Source organism: Lactuca sativa, chromosome 3 (genome assembly GCF_002870075.4).
Source record: "Lactuca sativa cultivar Salinas chromosome 3, Lsat_Salinas_v11, whole genome shotgun sequence".
Classification (NCBI taxonomy): domain Eukaryota; kingdom Viridiplantae; phylum Streptophyta; class Magnoliopsida; order Asterales; family Asteraceae; genus Lactuca; species Lactuca sativa.
In genome coordinates, this window is record NC_056625.2 from 293,586,596 (window position 1) to 293,593,117 (window position 6,522).

Sequence of the window (6,522 nt, forward strand, 5' to 3'; positions counted from 1 at the left end):
CTTATTTTTTCTATTCATAACAATAAAGAATATATTACATAGGAATTCAAATAAATATACTTATCTTACAATAACTTTAGCAAATCGTCAATTTAAAACATATGTTTTTCGAAGTTTTTATTCTTAACAAACGAATTTTAACATAAATAAAACTTCATGTTTGAATAAATGTCTTGTATGTCACATGGAAGTAAACGTAACTTATTATTTATTTTTAAATAAGTTATATCAGTTTTTTTTTGTTAACCTTTAATATTATAAAGCTATACATCTCTCTGTTTGGTACCTATTTCATTTGCTAATAGCACTTAATTTTAAATAATAGATTTATAGAATGACCTTTATACCCTTGGTATCGAACCATCATAAACTTTTGACTTCAAAAGTCAGGCAAGATGCAATGATATGTAGAAACTTGGCAAGTATTATTTCATTCACCTAAAAAATTCGGATCTCTACAGTGTTTCACCGCTTTAAATTATTTTAAACAAAAACAATAGCAATGTACATCCATAGACATGTTTATTATGACATCCTACTTTCATTTATTCATGTATAACACTATATGACTTGTAAAATATACCCAATTATAGTATCATATCCAAATCCAAATCATTTCTCAATGCTTAAAGAGAAAACAAAAAGAAGTGCAATGCTATTATTATTAGGATTTTCAAATTTATACACATCTGATCTCAACTATTCTTTTACTCATGATACAAAACATTTAATTTCATGTTTCCACATCAGACTCACACTCTTCTACAACTATTTGGAGATGCTTTGGAGAATACGATATAGAATAAAGCCATTCCAGTAAATTGTAGCTCTTTGAAAGCTAATGTGATGGTGTGAATTTCGAAATCCTCCTACAACAGTTCCCCTAAAAGAAGAAAAAAGAACACATACCACCAAAAGAACAAACTAACAATGTTATACAACAATTATCAAAATCCACTTACAGAGTACCATTATGGACAATAATAAAAGCAAAATTCCCAGTATAAGGGTTTGAAGATGAGGATGTAATTATGAAGTCAGCTCATTTCAAATGGGCTCAATACATTAAAAAAATCCAGCAAATATTATTATTCCAAGTACAAAATAATCTGAAATGCAACCTCACTATGTGGAGGTAAAGAGAGGCAGATACAAACCAAGCCATCATATCAAGGTTCAAACCCATATTCAAACTCAGGTGCAGAAACAGAAGCAAGTGACCACCACTCAACCGTACATAGAGGCTTTGAGGAGTAGTAGATGCACCTTTACCAGCTCAACTTTCACAGTTCGAGTTCTCTACACCTCCAGTCAAATCAATCACATACCACAATCTCTTATAAAGGTTAAAAAGAAACACCCTACAATCAAAGTTAAGATAAAGAATTTCATTTTAGATACATAAATGTTTTGATGCTTGTTTCTCTGTTTTCCCAATGGCAGATTTTACTCAAATACCTTCATATACACAAGAGAAATTTAAAATCAAGATAGAAAATACAAAGTCAACAAAGCACATTCTAAAAAGATGGACATCAAATTTTTAATAAATTTGTAATATGCATATCACCAATGTTCTTCAAGCCTTCTTCTAAGCCTACTTCTTTTACAATCTCAACAAACCTAACAAAACCCCTGGAACTAACACCTTGAGAAACCCTAAAAAAAGCATAACCATAACAAACAAATTTAGATTAAATTAATGAAAAATAGAAACAAAACTAAGATTAAGCATTGAAAACAAGGAAAAATTACTTTTATAACATCCATGGATTTACTACGAAGCAACTCCAGGCTCGATGCTGGGATTCAACTTCAAATGTTGGATAGCGTTTACTTTCAACCATCTAATTTGCTATTGAGATCCAAAAAAAATCAGAAGACCCTACAACAAAAATCATAACAAATATACGTTATGGTACAATTTTCTTCAACAATGGACAAATAGACATCCAGCTACCTATAGATACACTCAAATACTGAAAAATGTACACAACTATACATACAAATGTACACAAATATTTATACACAACACAAGAGCCTATCAAATATATGAAGTCAGTAGAAAGAGCAAAAGAAAAAATGTTACCTGCCATGTTATTTCCCAGTCAACTAGCATGGGCCTTGTCTCCAAGAAAGCTCCAATTACTAAAAAAGCCATATAGTTAGTAGTTTCAAAAGAAAAATCATATACAGTTAAATATGAACTTGAAGAAAATTTCTTGAAAAGAAAACTTACCTTAATGAACAAAAGGCAGAATGAACAACTTGAAAATCACCATAATAGCAACCTGAAAGTTACTAACCATAAATGATGAAGGGGAAAAATGTATATGGATCTGGTGTAGTGAAGATCATTTGACAAATCCATTTTCTTTATTCCTTTTCACGTTTCATGTCCAGATCTATAAATGGAGAACAAATGTTCATTAGGATCCGACTGACGAAATACTTCATGAGAAAACAAATCCAAGAAAACTAAACATATGTTACCATTATATCGAACCTAAATCAGAGCATAAAAAATCGTTGGTTTTTAGAGATCTGGTAACAAATGGCTGTTGTGGTGATGAAATTTAGGTTGTACATAGAAATAAAAGAAGAGTAAGTGGTGCGGTTAGGCTTTGTGAGCGAGAGAGACAGAGCTGAGAGATGACATACCTAATGGTGTGGCTACTATTTTTGTAGGTGGTGACCGGTGCGAATGTGTGTTCGTGATGCGATGGTTTGGTAGTGGTTCGACTGTGGCGGTATGGAAGAGGAAAGTGGTGGAGGTGGTGATTAAGGTGGTGGTACGGTTTAGTAGAGGCGGTAAGGTGGATGGTTGGAAGAATTTCTCATGGTGGTGGTGCGATTTAGCATAGGTGGAATCTTGAGAAAAGGGAGAAGGGTTTACCATGAATGGATTTTGGAGGAAGAGCATGGGAAGCAGGTACAAAGAGAGGAAATGCCTTATAGATTGTATCTCATGTTGACCGATTTGCGGAGAATAAATTCTGAGGGCTCTATTAGTATGTGCTTTGTCGGGATGGCAGAGATGCAAACAACAAAAGACGATCAATTTCAAGTTGAATAACCAAAAAAAAGAAATTTAATTGTGAAATAAGAGTATGGGAGGAGAGAGGGATAAGATTTTTTATAATTACCTACAGCTGATCGCTGGAAGACTTCTATGGTGTTAGAATATAGAGAAAATGGGTCTATAAGGGTTGCGATGTATCAAGATTTACCAGTGGAGAAAGCAAACCAGGGGAAACGGTGGTTGAGAGAGAGAAGATGAGAGAGTGATAGAGTGGAAATGCTTTATGAAGTGTACAGGGAAGATAAACCAAAAATGAGACATACCTGCAAAAATTTAAGCACGCAGACCGATTCAAAAGCCTAGAAACTTTGAGAAGGAATTTGAATTTCAAAACTTTAGAATTACATATTGACTTTTTGACTTTGACTTTGACCAGATAAGATTAGATACTTTTTAATGCTTAAAATGGTTATACATACTGTTGATTAACTTGTACCTCTTAAAATTCAGCAAAATCTTGTAAATGCTTTTTAAGGTATAAAGATATATATATATATATATATATATATATATATATATATATATATATATATATATTTATAGCTAGGTTCAAATGTTTCTAGCAACTATTATGTGCATCTATGCACCAATGAGAATTGATGAAATAATAAATAATTAAATAAAAAAGTTAAGGGTATTATAGTAATCTATGCATGTTTAATTATAGTAATTCATTAACTTCCTAAAACCTAGTCTTCTCCCCTCTTTATCTTCAAACGTTTGACCTCAAAAATCTGTAACCTAATCTCAAAATCATCGACCATCCTCAATCCTCATCGTCTCCAGCCCTATTTGACGAATACTCCTCTTCTACTTCACTGATTCTCACTTTGCTCAAGACTCCGCCACTCTTTATTAGCAAATATTGCGTACATTTTTTTATCAGCAGGAGATTAGCACATGGATCAGGACTGAATGTCACACAGATCAAGATACAAGCTCTGCACACCATTCGTCTAATGAATCGATCAACAGATTGCCTTCATAGTTGACTAGTATCATCCTCCTGGATTCAAATTTTGAAAAAATCTAAAAACCCTAACGTAGGTCACGTCGCCTCCATGATTTGATGTGATCCTTAATCAATCTTATTCTTCAGTAAGTATTGACTATTTCAAAGAAATTAAAATTCTCATGGCTACAAGCTTCAACCAAATATCATCTTTTTACCATTCGATGGTCTTTGGTCCAAAATTGTAGTACCAGGTAAATATTTTGAAAAAAACAACTTAATTTTTTAATTTTTGTTCTTCTTTGCATTTGAAAAAGTCAAAAATGGTATTCATATTTGTAAGTCATTATTGAAAATGTGTGTTTGTTTCTTGAATTCATGATTGGGAATGGATACAAATGTGTCTTGATGATTCAATCACAGCTCTTGAATTATGTATTCAATTACAACTCTTGATTTATGTATTCAATTACAGCTTTGAATTATGTAATGTATTCTATTAGAATTTATTTATATAAAGGTATTATGTTAGAATGTTTGAGAATAATTGTGAACAACAAGTATATTTGTTTATCTGGTAATGAATTTGTGATGATTTATGGTTGACTTTATAGTCTCTAATACATTATGTCAGAATTTATACTACTATATTCTGTCAAACTTTATAGTCTTTAACACATTATGTCAGAATCTATAGTTTTTATTCTCTTAGAATGTATTGAATTTTTTAATTTTTGAAACTTGATTATGTTTTCTTTGTGGATTTAGGTTTTGAAGAGGCTAACATTGATGTGGAGAAGGAAGAAAACATAGAGAACGAGAGTGTATTATACCAGAATGTGATATGCTACAATGTATAAAGTGTTGCTTAAAAATAATATTATCTCAGAATAGATTAGTGTTTTTGTTAGATTTTGATGTTTCTTTTTCCTTTTTTGTTTCAGAATTTAGTTATTATTCAATGAATCACAATCATACAATGTAATTATTTTGTATATTATTAGTTCAAGAATTAATTTTGTGTAGTCTTTTCAGAATGTATTTACTAGTTTATGGTTAGCATTCTGTCATTCTGACAGAATAAAATCGAAAAATATATTTACTAGTTTATGGTTAACATTCTATGATTCTGACAGAATAAAATCGGATTTTTAATTTTGAATTAATTTAAAATATTCACATTTTTAAAAATAAAGGAATTAATTATCCCTGAAAATCTGAAAGTTTCCTTTTTTTAATATAGGTTAATTGACTAAAATACCCTTATGTTGAAATTTGTGTGATTATATGGTACATGTTATCCTATTCTACTATCATAGACCCTCAGTGTCACACCCCAAAACCAAGAACGGCGGAAACGTTCTAGGGCGGAGGACGTCATGTAAAGTATCATAACAATGCAAAGTAGTAAACAAGCAACAACATCATCCATTGCATTAATAGTAGAGTTTTAATACATGTGTGTTCTTTGTAATGTAATAGACACCAAAAATGAATGATCAAAATAAAAGACGAGTCTTGTCTGTGCTCCGTCTTCTCAAAACCTGTCACCGGTACCTGTCTACTGATGACATGAGAATACAAGTTATTTTGAAAGCGTAGATCAACATTTAAGCTGGCGAGTTCATAAGTATTTTAGTGTCTTTGATTGGTAAAACTGTAAAGAAAAGACTTGTAAATGTTTGATGAAAAAGTTTGTATACGTATGAAAACCCTAGAAAATCCTATATTTCCTACTAGTATAAAAAGTAGTTTTCTACCAAGACCCGATAGTTTTGAAGGTTTGCTTCTCTGTATGAATGAAGGTTTTTCCCCATGTACAACTATTATTATCAAAATATAGTCTACCTCATCGTTTATGTGAATGTGTCACAAGATAAAAGTAATAGGGAAAATTATATAATCATTGAAATACGGCGTGGTAACTCACCGAACAGTACAACCGAGGACATCCGTCGATGTGCAGTTTCCCACTATAGCTAACAGTCGGGTGTAGGATGGTCAGTCCCATATAGTATGTAGTAGTATCTCTTCATATAGTATGTAATAGTATCTCTTCATATAGTATGTAATATATTTGTATAGACTCATGAATGAACTGACCCTTGTGTGATTCCTTGTACTAGGAATAGTAAGTAGTATCTCCTAAACTATACCTATTATAGTTACTAATAATGTATGTATATGCCTGAATGAAAGTATGCCTTTGCTACCCAAAGGTACTGAACGGACTAATAGAACTTTTATGTCTACATAATATGTAACTAATATTTAGATGACATTCAGACAAATAACTGATACCCTAAGGCCACATCCAAACAAGGAAAAGGAATTAAAGCGAGTTAGCAGTCCTAAGTCCTTTAAAAATTACTTACATAACTATACATATATAGGCATGCATTTAACAATATAAAAGTTTTAAAAGAAGTTTTGTAAAACATTTTGAGGAACGATTTAAAGCAGTTTGTTTGATATAAACTGTTTAAAG

General features: G+C 31.5%; 1 long non-coding RNA gene across 2 annotated transcripts; it reads right to left on the bottom strand.

Annotated features, from left to right (window-relative positions):
- Positions 1 to 716: 716 nt before the first annotated feature.
- LOC111906350 (uncharacterized) lies at positions 717 to 3,324 on the bottom strand. Of its 2 annotated transcripts, XR_006189954.2 has the most exons (6): positions 3,147 to 3,323; positions 2,662 to 3,018; positions 2,240 to 2,405; positions 2,090 to 2,148; positions 1,756 to 1,885; positions 717 to 1,659 (listed from the first exon to the last, which is right to left on the bottom strand). It is a non-coding gene; the product is annotated as an uncharacterized LOC111906350 (long non-coding RNA). The 2 variants fall into 2 exon arrangements; XR_006189953.2 differs by having other exon boundaries at positions 2,662 to 3,324.
- Positions 3,325 to 6,522: the final 3,198 nt, after the last annotated feature.